This window comes from Pseudophryne corroboree, chromosome 3, assembly GCF_028390025.1.
Source record: "Pseudophryne corroboree isolate aPseCor3 chromosome 3, aPseCor3.hap2, whole genome shotgun sequence".
Lineage (NCBI taxonomy): Eukaryota > Metazoa > Chordata > Amphibia > Anura > Myobatrachidae > Pseudophryne > Pseudophryne corroboree.
The window spans coordinates 318,624,840-318,638,205 of record NC_086446.1 but is presented as its reverse complement, the minus strand read 5'-3'; the positions used below and the strand labels follow the sequence as shown (position 1 = coordinate 318,638,205).

Genomic DNA, 13,366 nt, shown 5'->3' with positions numbered 1-13,366 from the left:
CCATCCTCTTGTACCCAATCTCCTGCAAACCAACCCACCAACTCCCTCAATGTCAATTTCCTCCTTAGACAGGAACACCAATAGTCCTGCAGGCCATGTCACTGGCAAGTCTGACGAGTCCTCTCCTAACTGGGATTCCTCCGATGGATTCTTGAGTGGAACGCCTACTGCTGCTGTTGCTGCTGGCGCTGCTGCTGTTGTTGCTGCTGGAGGTCGATCGTCATCCCAGAGGGGAAGTCGGAAGACCACTTGTACTACTTCCAGTAAGCAATTGACTGTCCAACAGTCCTTTGCGAGGAAGATGAAATATCACAGCAGTCATCCTGTTGCAAAGCGGATAACTCAGGTCTTGGCAACTATGTTGGTGTTAGACGTGCGTCCGGTATCCGCCGTTAGTTCACAGGGACTTAGAGAATTGCTTGAGGTAGTGTGTCCCCGGTACCAAATACCATCTAGGTTCCACTTCTCTAGGCAGGCGATACCGAGAATGTACACAGACGTCAGAAAAAGAGTCACCAGTGTCCTAAAAAATGCAGTTGTACCCAATGTCCACTTAACCACGGACATGTGGACAAGTGGAGCAGGGCAGACTCAGGACTATATGACTGTGACAGCCCACTGGGTAGATGTATTGCCTCCCGCAGCAACAACAGCAGCAGTGGCACCAGTAGCAGCATCTCGCCAACTCGTTCCTAGGCAGGCTACGCTTTGTATCACCGCTTTCCATAAGAGGCACACAGCTGACAACCTCTTACGGAAACTGAGGATCATCATCGCAGATTGTCTTACCCCAATTGGACTCTCCTGGGGATTTGTGACATCGGACAACGCCACCAATATTGTGCGTGCATTACATGTGGGCAAATTCCATCACGTCCCATGTTTTGCACATACAATGAATTTGGTGGTGCAGAATTTTTAAAAAAACGACAGGGGCGTGCAGGAGATGCTGTCAGTGGCTTGAAGAATTGCAGGCCACTTTCGGCATTCAGCCACCGCATGCCGAAGACTGGAGCACCAGCAAACACTCCTGAACATGCCCTGCCATCAGCTGAAGCAAGAGGTGGTAACAAGGTGGAATTCAACCCTCTATATGCTTCAGAGGATGGAGGAGCAGCAAAAGGCCATTCAAGCCTATACATCTGCCTACGATATAGGCAAAGGAGGGGGAATGCACCTGACTCAAGCGCAGTGGAGAATGATTTCAACGTTGTGCAAGGTTCTCCAACCCTTTGAACTTGCCACACGTGAAGTCAGTTCAGACACTGCCAGCCTAAGTCAGGTCATTCCCCTCATCAGGCTTTTGCAGAAGTAGCTGGAGAGACTGAAGGAGTAGCTAAAACGGAGCGATTCCGCTAGGCATGTGGGACTTGTGGATGGAGCCCTTCATTCGCTTAACCAGGATTCACGGGTGGTCAATCTGTTGAAATCAGAGCACTACATTTTGGCCACTGTGCTCGATCCTAGGTTTAAAGCTAAAGTTGTAGCTCTCTTTCCGGCAGACACAAGTGTACAGATGTTCAAAGACCTGCTGGTGAGACACTTGTCAAGTCAAGCAGAACGTGACCCGCCAACAGCTCTTCCTTCATTTTCTGCCGCCACTGGAGCAGCCAGGAAAAGGATAACATTTCCAAAACCACCCGCTGGCGGTGATGCAGGGCAGTCAGGAGCAAGTGTTGACATCTGGTCCGGACTGAAGGACCTGCCAACGATTACTGACATGTCGTCTACTGTCACTGCATATGATTATGTCACCATTGAAAGCATGGTGGAGGATTATATGAGTGACAGTATCCAAGTAGGCATGTCAGACAGTCCGTACGTATACTGGCAGGAAAAAGAGGCAATTTGGAGGCCCTTGCACAAACTGGCTTTATTTTACCTAAGTTGCCCCCCCTCCAGTGTGTACTCCGAAAGAGTGTTTAGTGCAGCCGGTAACCTTGTCAGCGATCGGCGTAGGTGGTTACTTCCAGAAAATGTGGAGAAGATGATGTTCGTCAAAATTAATTATAATCAATTCTTCCGTGGAGACATTTACCAGCAATTGCCTCCAGAAAGTACACAGGGTCCTGTGATGGTGGATTCCAGTGGGGACGAATTAATACTCTGTGAGGAGGGGGATTTACACAGTGAAAGGGGTGAGGAATCGGACGATGAGGAGGTGGTTAACATCTTGCCTCTGTGGAGCCAGTTTGTGCAAGGAGAGATTTATTGCTTCTTTTTTGGTGGGGGCCCAAACCAACCAATCATTTCAGCCACAGTCGTGTGGCAGACCCTGTCGCTGAAATGATGGCTTTGTTAAAGTGTATATGTCATGTTTATACAACATAAGGGTGGGTGGGAGGGCCCAATGACAATTCCATCTTGCTCCTCTTTTTTATTTATCTTTGCATTATGTGCTGTTTGGGTACTATTTATTTATGTGCCATCCTGTCTGACACTGCAGTGCCACTCCTAGATGGGCCAGGTGTTTGTGCCGCCCACTTGGGTCGCTTAGCTTAGTCATCCAGTGACCTGGGTGCAAATTTTAGGACTAAAAATAATATTGTGAGGTGTGAGGTGTTCAGAATAGACTGGAAATGAGTGGAAATTATGTTTATTGAGGTTAATAATACTATAGGATCAAAATGACCCACAAATTCTATGATTTAAGCTATTTTTGAGGTTTTTTAAAAAAAAAAAAACACCCAAATCCAAAACGCACCTGAATCCGGCAAAAATTCTTAAGGGAGGTTTTGCCAAAACGCGTCCGAATCCAAAACATGACTGTGGAACCGAATCCAAAACACGACTGCGGAACCGAATCCAAAACACAAAATATATACTGTAGATAGATAGATAGAGAGATAGATATAGATCTATAATTTTATATATATATATATATATATATATATATATGAAAAAGAAGGGTTACATATCTATATTAGCTGAAATAAGCATTTAGTAGTTTCCTGAGTGCACTGCACCTATAGTTTGTAGGTGCTATTAGGAAACTGCTGAATGCTCGGCTCATCTAATATATATGTGTGTGTGTGTGTGTGTGTGTGTGTGTGTGTGTGTGTGTGTGTGTGTGTGTGTGTGTGTGTGTGTAACCCTTCTTTTCTTTTTTTTCATGAGTGCATTCATGGATCTAATTTTGTTTTCCCTGTAGGTGGTTCTAGACACGCCCCTAAAATCGTGCACCCCCTAATAAAATGTGCTGCACACGCCTATGAGTGCACTGTCAATCATGCCAGCTTGTGCAGGAAGTGTAGGTGCAGTCACAGAACGATGCACCAATATATCTGTACGTATATTGGTCATCGTGTGTGCTGCAGGGCCGGCGCAATATGTCTGTGAACGACGGCATTGGAACACACTGGCCGACGGACCAGCCATGTATTTGGTGTTCAATAGAACCGCCGATAAATCAGCCAATGTGTACGCGCTTTAACTCAGTGTATTTATTTATTTATTTATACCAAGGGAATTGATAGAATATTGCTTAATTTATGTATACTGTAATAAATATTTTCCTTCTTGATAGGGTTCATGATTTTTTTCAAATGCTTGGTTTTGGCAACCTTTAAAAGTTTATTACTAGTAACAATATCTACTTTCTGCTTACTGCAGGGAATGCTGGGTATCCAGATATCAGTCATCAGCATGCTGGTCTAGTATAGTAGACTTGGGGTCTGATTCAAAAATGCACGCTGCTGCGTTCAAAGATGATGTGAAAATATGCTAATGCTGCTGGAGGCATCTGAGGGAAAAAACACTTGCTGTAACATGACAGTTAGGAGCTGATTAGCTGGTACTTTATCGCCATCCACTTTATCTCTCTCCAAGGCTTAGTTCATAGACCCCATGGTTTCTAAAAGTATATTTTTTAAATGCACTTTTAATGGAAAAGTTTTAGAAGCCCATTTGCTCATCATAAATGATTATTTATTTCCAATATATTTTTCTAGTCAACTGTAATCTCCCCAAAATGTCAGTCATCGTAATTTATTATTAGTGATGTTACTGCTTATTTAGTATAAACAATTATGTAAAGTTTTATTTAAAAAAAAAAAAATTTTATTGCATAAACTTTTACCATACAGAATGGGTTCCATGTAGTATATACAGTATATGCTTTTAAGATATTACTTGTATTGATATATTTGCAGAAGAATACCGTATACCAACTGTCTTTTGACGAGTGCACAGCGATATACTATTTAGGGTACAATTGATTTATTTGCTCTATATGTAATGCAGTACTTACCAATCACAAATAAACATTACCAGCTGCTGTGGAATATTACATGACCTATGTAAGGCTGGGTACACACCAGAGCCGTAACTAGATGTGTGCCGATGGTGCCTTGCCCACAGCGCAAATGCAGTGAGGGCGCACCATCGGGCATCACACCTGCTAGCTCCGAGCCCAGACTGCTGAAGGCGGTGCCACCTGTGTCCCGCTGACGGTGGCGCCGCTCGCCCGTGTCCCTCTGAAGCCGCCGCCCGCCCGCCTGGACACAACCGTGTCCCGCTGAAGCATCCGCCACCCGCACACCTGTGTTCCGCAACTTCTTCTGAACTTCAAGCCACCGTCTTCTGCCCGCCTGTGATACAGGCAGGCGGGCAGGCGGCTTCAAGTTCAGAGGAAGTTTTCAAGCCGCTGCAGCGTCTGTGCAGCCTTTTCAATGGCCCATCAGACTACTGCTGCTGAAGCCGACACCCGCCCGCCCGTGTCCCTGTGAAGCCGCCCGCCCACAACAGCACGTAAGTGATTACACTACACTACACTATATTACACTACACTTCACTACAGTACACTACACTACACTATACTACACTATATTACACTACACTACACCACAATACACTTCACTACACTACACTACACCCTAAGGGTAGGAGAGGGGGTGTAAGGGAGACTGGCTGCCGTACTGTGTTAAAGGGGGATGCTCTCTGTCGTAATGTGTAAAAAAGTAGATGATGTCTGCTGTAACGTGTAAAAGGGGGACGTTGTCTGCTGCCGTAATGTGTAAAAAGAGGACTCTGCCGTAATGTGTAAAAAAGGGGATGCTGTCTGCCGTAATGTGTAAAAAAGGGGATGCTGTCTGCTGTAATGTGTAAAAAAGGGATGCTGTCTGCCGTAATGTGTAAAAAAGGGGACGCTGTCTGCCGTAATGTGTAAAAAAGGGGACGCTGTCTGCTGTAATGTGTAAAAAAGGGGACGCTGTCTGCCGTAATGTGTAAAAAAGGGGACGCTGTCTGCCGTAATGTGTAAAAAAGGGACGCTGTCTGCCGTAATGTGTAAAATGGGGATGCTGTCTGCCATAATGTGTAAAAAAGGGGGACGTTGTCTGCCATAATGTGTAAAAAAGGGGACTCTGACTGCCGTAATGTGTAAAAAAGGGGACGCTGTCTGCCATAACGTGTAAAAGGGGGACGCTGTCTGCCATAATGGGTAAAAAGGGGACTCTGTCTGCCGTAATGTGTAAAAAAGGGGACGCTGTCTGATGTAATGTGTAAAGAAGGGGGACGCTGTCTGCCGTAATGTGTAAAAAAGGGGACGCTGTCTGCCGTAATGTGTAAAAAGGGGACGCTGTCTGCCCTAATGTGTAAAAAGGGGACGCTGTCTGCCGTAATGTGTAAAAAAGGGGGACGCTATCTGCCGTAATGTGTAAAAAAAGGGGACTCTGTCTGCCGTAATGTATAAAAAAGGGGACTCTGTCTGCCGTAATGTGTAAAAAAAGGGGACTCTGTCTGCCGTAATGTATAAAAAAGGGGACTCTGTCTGCCGTAATATGTAAAAAAAGGGGACTCTGTCTGCCGTAATGTATAAAAAAGGTGACTCTGTCTGCCGTAATGTGTAAAAAAAAAGGGGATGCTGTCTTCCGTAATGTGTAAAAAAGGGGGACGCTGTCTGCTGTAATATGTAAAAAGGGGACTCTGTCTGCCATAATGTCTAAAAAAAGTGACTCTGTCTGCCGTAATGTGTAAAAAAGGGGATAATGTGCACCATTATATGAATTGGTATTATTTTGTGGCCACACCCCTTTCCCGTGAAGTCACACCCCTATATTTTTTGCACGCGCCTCCGGCGCGCACTGCCGCCGGTTTGTGTTGAGGGGGGGGCGTGCCAATACCGTTTCTTGCACACAGCGCTAAAATGTCTGCTTATGGCACTGGTACATACTGTCCAATGTCTAGCAGATGCAACATCGCAAACAATATATCGTCCGTGCATACACACGGGTGGTCAATCCGAGTTGTTCGCTCGCTAGCAGTTTGTAGCAGCCGTGCAAACGCTAAGCCGTCGCCCTCTGGGAGTGTATTTTAGCTTAGCAGAAGTGCGAACGAAAGGATCGCTGCGCGGCTACAAAAAAAGATTGTGCAGTTTCAGAGCAGCTCCAGACCTACTCAGCGCTTGCGATCACTTCAGACTATTTAGTTCCTGTTTTGACATCACGAACACGCCCTGCGTTCGGCCAGCCATGCCTGCGTTTCCCCAGGCACGCCTGCGTTTGTATCTGACACGCCTGCGTTTTTCAACACACTCCCTGAAAACGGTCAATTAACACCCAGAAACTCCCACTTCATGTCAATCACTCTGCGGCAGCCAGTGCGACTGAAATGCATCGCTAGACCTTGTGTGAAACTGCATCGGCCGTTGTGAAAGTACGATGCGCGTGCGCATTGCGCTGCATACGCATGCGCAGAAGTGCCGCTTTTTTGCCTGAACGCTGCGCAGCAACCGAAAACAGCTAGCGAACAACTCGGATTGACCCCCACTGTACGATGTATCGTCTGTGACCACATCCACCCACATCCCGGAGCACATGCAGACCAGTCAGCTGTCTTCTGATTTCAAGTGCAGAACAAAAGCTATCTGACATTGTACACGAACAGTGGGAGAGCGCATGATATACAATATCTCCTGTAGACACTGTCCGATGTGCAGGGCCGTCTTTACAGCAGTGTAGGCCCCTGGGCACGTCAATGCACTGGGCCCCCTACCCATCCTTCAGCGGTAGGGGTGGGGGGTGCTATCAGCGAAGCTTTGATGTCCCCGGGGGCGGTAGGGGGTGTTCTATCTTCCGCTCAGCATGTAGGACTTGGAACAGTAATTTCTGCTAATTACTCCTTTACTGCACAGATGGGGCTTAACTGTAGAAGGGGGCATTGCGCTGAATGAAGAAGCCCTGGTACATGACTTCCAGGGTTGTAAGGGGTGTTTAATACATAGGGGAGGGGTGGATAGTGGAGTGGGCTTAATATCTATCATTTTCCGGTGGGAGGGCAGCTTGCTTTACTGCAGATATCTCAAGTTCCTGAAAATATATTTCTTAGTTTTGAATGGCATAAAAACTAGAGAGTCCCACCTTTCAGAAGGTTCTGGGGACTTGGGGATCAGAGTTCAGGAGCCAAAGCAATTCACCAACGAAAATCTAAAACTGCATATTAGGCGTGTGGAGCTGGAGCAGGGACCAGCTGCTTGAAGGCTAATATCTCTGGATCTGGGCATAGTAGAGACACGCTGACAGTGTCCACCAAAAGGGGAGAGTCTCAGCTTATACCCTCAGAAATACTTTAAGTCAGACAGTACCTGAGATATCAAGCTGGGAAGAGCAATTAACAGGCTTGGATGGGGACCACTGCTTTCAAGTCAGATATCTCCGGTTCCCCAGGGCCGATTTTCAGAATTCTGGTACCACTGGAAAGCGGGGACCCTCAGCTATCAACTTATGGCCCTTATACTCCTAGGGCCCTTGGGCAAGAGCCCATTGAGCCCATATGAAAAGACGGCCCTGCCGATGTGAACGATATATCGTATGATGTATCGGGTGCACATCGGACAGTGTGTACTCAGCCTAAAAGTACTCACTGTTTTCATGTTACATACGTTCTGTTACTTCTAATGTCCTTATAACTTTTGCTATGGAGCCTATTCTCCCTCAAGTATTTCTCTGTATCAGTTCTCAATCATTTTCCTCCTGGGTAGCAGCCTATTTGTGTTATTTGTACTCCCAACATTTATAAAGTAATACATTTGTAATGGATATAATTGATACAGTATTAGATAAAATGTTTAGACACCGCTATATATAGAAGCACTAAATATGTTATTAACAAGATAAAAAAAAGACACAAGAATAAAATGTACATATATTTCTCATATTTTACAATTTATGCAAAATGTTATAAATTGTCAACTATAGTCCACATATGCAGGGCCACTATCATGGGAGTCATGGGGGTACAGGAAGTACAGCTGTCAGTAGCCCGGACTGCGGGGAAAACGCTCTGTGACCAGTCAGTTTCCATTTTAAAATAAAATGTATAGGCCTGTTACGTCAAAAGGGGTAGTGGCACGTGGTGAAGTGGGACTTCTCAATACTCCAATTTGTCCCGTTTAGCTGACTAGGAACTGGGTACACCTCCTCTGTGTCTGCTGTCCATTGCAGGTTTATTTGGGGCACGGCTTCCGTGCGGAGATCTCCACTATACTCCTGCAATTTATATCCATAAAAACAGCGCTTTAACCGCACCTTCCAGCTCTGACCTGACCATCTTCCAGCTTGGCTGTGTTCCCCAATGAGAATGCGAAATCAGCATCAAGTCTTACAATAGCTGCAAACTCCTCACCCCATTCCCACCTTGGGCTACAGCAACATGACCTGTCGTGAGACAACCCAGTGCGCTCTGTAGCTCTTAGCAGGAGGCTCCCACAGCTGCTTGGCTCTGATATTAGAGAGGTTAAACTACTGATTGTCAGGTGCGTAGTGATTTATAGAAGGGTGATAGTTTTTTGTGCTAGGTTCTGACAGTGGGGGTAATTCAGACCTGATCGCTGCTGTGTTTTCGCACAGCAAGCGATCAGGCACAAACTGCGCATGCATATGCACCGCAATACGCAGGCACGTCACACGGGTACAAAGCGAATCGCCAGTCAGTGATGGGTTTTTGCGACGGATCCGTTCGCATGGGCAATTGCTAGGAGATTGACAGGAAGAAGGCGTTTGTGGGTGTCAACTGACCATTTTCAGGGAGTGTCTTGAAAAATGCAGGCGTGTCCATGCATTTGCAGGGAGGGTTACTGACGTCAATTCCGGTCCCGGACAGGCTGATGTGATCGCAGTGGCTGAGTAAGTCCTTGGCTGCGCGCAGAGACTGCACAAAATCTGTTTGTACAGCTCTGCTACACATGCGTTCATACACTTGCACAGCGAAAGTACACTCCCCATGTAGACGGCGACTATCTGATCGCAGCAGTGCAGAAATCGCTGCCCAGCGATCAGGTCTGAATTAGTCCCAGCGTTTTTAATATTGGAGTCCTACACTCAGGCCAGGTTATACATTTGCCTTTGACTACTGTCTACAACTGACCGCCGTACTGTATTGGACTCCATCATTTCTGGCTGCAGCCCTGCACATATGCTTTCTGTCACAGAGATACTGTACACTTTTTCATTATGTTATTAGGGTCCTATTGTGATGCATGGGGCTAGAGATTTTTCCTATGTGTATTATTATTGCCTGGTTGTCCTACGCCACTCCTCCAAATAGTTACAGAAAATCTATCTAGTACTCCTGAATGTTAACAACGTTATTCCTGGGGGTACTAGTATCCCAGGTTGAGAATTACTGTTCTACACACAATATTTCTTTACTACATTTTAACAAGTACAAATGTAGAATGTACAGAAGTACTGTAACTGTGGGACTTGGCAACAAAGGAAAAATGAAAAATATTTAGATATAAATATTAATTGACATCTGTGAGATTTCCAACCCTGTTGCATAGCAACCTTGAGGCTGGTTACTCACTGTCGTGTAATCGCTGTGTCTGATTTGCATTTTCAATGGTATCCCAATGCATGCAAATGCATAAAAACCACATTTTATTCAATATTATTCTACATGTATTTGCTTCGGGGCAATGTATTTTGGATGCTGCATGCTACATTTAATTGTGCCCTACATGTAGAAATTCCATTGAAATGAATGGGTTATAAAAAATAAATGGGCCATTGACATCAGTGGAGATGCACAGCAGTGGTGATTGCTTTTCTCAGATTCAAATCAATAGTGAATCTATTAATCTCAATTAATATGTGATGAAAGTATTAACTCACTCCCCTTCAACCAATCACATTGCGAGCAGTATGGGAATACTGCTTGTTATTGGCTAAGGGGAGACAATTGATTCTTCTCTAATTCTGTGTTAGGATTTGGAAGGAGCAGTTTCATTACCATTTGCAAGAAAATCTGGACTGGATTTCATTTTGAATTAAAAGAAGATACAGTATGGCTTATATTTGGATTTACTGTCCTGTATATATGTCAGCATATTATTGATTTAGTTATGCTATATTCATGAAGTCAGAGAAATATCTCATTATATTGGGAACACTGTGGTGGTAAAGTTGTCAGGGTCTTTATTTTTCCTCTACTCTGGTTCTTTCACAATGGCTATGTCACGATCCGGGTATCTGGACGCCATTTCTTACCCATCAGATGCCTCCTAAGGCTGGCTCAGCGCTCCAGGACCGGATCCCATCTGTTATCCTAATGTTCACATTCCTGCATCTTCTCCTGTCTCTCTGAGACGCTGTCACAGTAACGCCTTATTACATCTGGCATGGCGTCTCCCGCGGCCTCCGCCGCCGTCCCTGAGCTTCTGCATGCAGAGTGTCAGAGTGGCGATTACGTCAGCCGCGGCCTCCGCTGTATCCGCGTGGTTGGATGTGCACTTGTCAGCCTGGCGTCTCCTGTCTCCAGTGGCCGGCGCCGCCATTACTGTTTTCATTACCACATGGATTACAAACCAAACTTCCCTCCAAGTGTCTGCATGGGCGCAGCCATCTTGGATTCTGTCAGCTGATCATTTCCTCCAATCTGTTGTCAGTATTGTTAATCTGCATAATTGCCTAGCCAATCCCTTCCTTGCTGCAGGTATAAATACACTGTGCCTGAGCAAGGAAGGCGTCAGTGCTTTGGTTGTCAAACCTAGTTCCTGTTTGTCTCTCTCCTGTGATTGTCTTCCAGGTTCCAGCTCCTGTCTCAAGACTTCCACCATAGAGACCCGCACCAGCATTCCACCTGCGGTGTAGCCTGACTCTCTAATCCATTGTGGATTCATCTGTTTCCAGCTACAACATTACCTGCTTCCAGCTCAGCTTCCAGCAGAGTACAGCTTCCCTTAAAGGGCCGGTGTCCTTTCTACACTTTACCACTCTCCACCGGTATTATTATTTCTCCGCTCTCAAGTTCTACATTTCAGTTCATATTTCATCGCTCCCAAGTTCATTTATTATTTAACTGGTTCCAGCCAGTATCCACTCCGTGCTAACAACAGTCTGGTTCCAGCCAGTATCCACAGCAGCTGTTTTATCTTCAGCAACCCAGCTTTTCCTGGAACACCAGCTGGCACAATCCTGGGTTATCTCCATTGCTACAGTCGGGCCTGGTAAGGACTTTCCATCTAGAAGATCATAAGAACTATCTCACACTACCAGTGCCCTGTGGCTCCTGCCATCCTGTAGTACCCAGGAACTGTATTTATTCTTTGCTGACTTTTACGTTTTCTTTTACTGCTGCTGTGTTGCGGAGTTGTCATAATAAACATCATTGACTTTTATCCAAGTTGTCGTGGTCACGCCTTCGGGCAGTTATTATTCATGTTACTTACATGTCCAGGGGTCTGATACAACCTCCCAGGTTCCGGTACATCTCAGCCCCTACAACTGAGGCTGCCTCCCGTCAGCTCAGGCCCTCAGTTGTGACAGGCTAAGAAGAATCTTAATGCATTTCAGCATGGATTTGGCAGTATTGAGGAGGGCAGCTTCATGTTTCAAGCCCAACTCTGGCCAGGATTTGTGCTTATTCCCACTATGACAGAATAGGGTTCCTATGCTGCGGGATTCCCTGTTATACTGTAATTTGATTATCTTGTCTCGCCAGGTGCTGATGTAACAGGTAGGTATAGGTGGAAATGTCTGTGCAGGTGCAGATGTCGGCAGACGTACCTGGATTCTTCACCCAGGATCACCTCTTGGACAGGATCTCACTAGTAAAACCCTAGGCAGAAAGGCGAGAAACACCAACCCCAGAGGACCCAACTCAATAGTCACCATACGTTTGGACGGTGACAAAAAGATTTATTGTTCTGGAACAAACTGGTCACCACTGTGGGATTGACTAATGAAGGAGTAAATGCAAACCACAATATGAGGCAAGCAATGCAAACATTAGCATACAGTAGTATTTGCAAATATCAGCATGGAATTTTCCCTATATTGGTAAAATACCACAATATACTGTTCGCATTTACATTAAGATTGTAATCACATGGGATGACCTTAATAAACCTTTTGGTGGCAGTCTAACGCTCATGAAGCCTCAGTTTAGTTTGTTTACTGCCCAACTACTGCCTATATTCAGATAAGAGTTCAACTTCAGAGACAGTACACTAAAGTTCAGAAGTGTAGAAGCTAAGTTATTTGCAGTCTCATAGGTAATACATCAAGCGGTTTATACCTGTAGACAGTCAGTAGCAAACAAAACAAAATACAGTATAAAGAATGAAGTTCCAATGCAGGATGGGAAGAGCATGTAGGTGCCTAGCTCAGTTCAGTCAGTATGGACTAACGTGCACAATCAGACAGGTAAGTTGGTTTGTGGTTAAAAGCGGGCAAACAACACTGTCCATTTACCGTGCAAGCCAGCTGACAAAGTCATGTAGGCTCCAGTCATAGTGCAAGTAGAGGTGAAGTAGTAGGGCAATGTGGTGTGAAGGCATGCAGGCACTTAGGTAGTTGCAGATCTAAACAAGCAGTTTTGTAGCGAAAATGCAATCAAGCACAGTATCTTTATACTACAAGGCTGGCAGTTAGCAGAGTCTCAGTGGAACATGAAGTTATGGCGTAGCCCCTGTACTAAGTGTAATTCTCCCACTCCCTGTGACTTTAGGATGGTCTTGTAAAGGCTACTATGCCTGGGGTTGTCTTTAAGTAGCAGGCTCTGCAGATAAGTAAGTCTTGGGACTAATAACATGCAGGCAACAACAGGGTTTAATTAGAATGCAAAGCAGAAGAATATTTCCAGTCAAGATAGGAAGATTTAAGCAAGGCTGATGGGTGTAAGCTATATTAGTCCCTGTGGCTCAACATAGCTGATTCTGCGCAGCAGGGGTGACAATGTCTCTCTCTCTCTCTCTCTCTCTCTCTCTCTCCTCGGTAAACGATGCTTAGCTGTGGGAAGTGACACTGACTGAAGGTGTTGGATGGGGTGACAGTATGGCTGGGGCAAGTACCTGCTAGCAGCGGCGGTGAGTGTCCGGGTCCCAGGCTTCACGAACGACGTGTCCCTGGCACTTTTCTCCTCTGAG

General features: G+C 45.6%; 1 protein-coding gene across 3 annotated transcripts in view; it reads left to right on the top strand.

Moving 5' to 3' along the window:
- Positions 1-13,366, top strand: part of ASIC2 (acid sensing ion channel subunit 2) — a 1,301,501-nt gene that overhangs the window by 1,015,775 nt on the left and 272,360 nt on the right. The gene's annotated exons all lie outside the window — the stretch shown is intronic.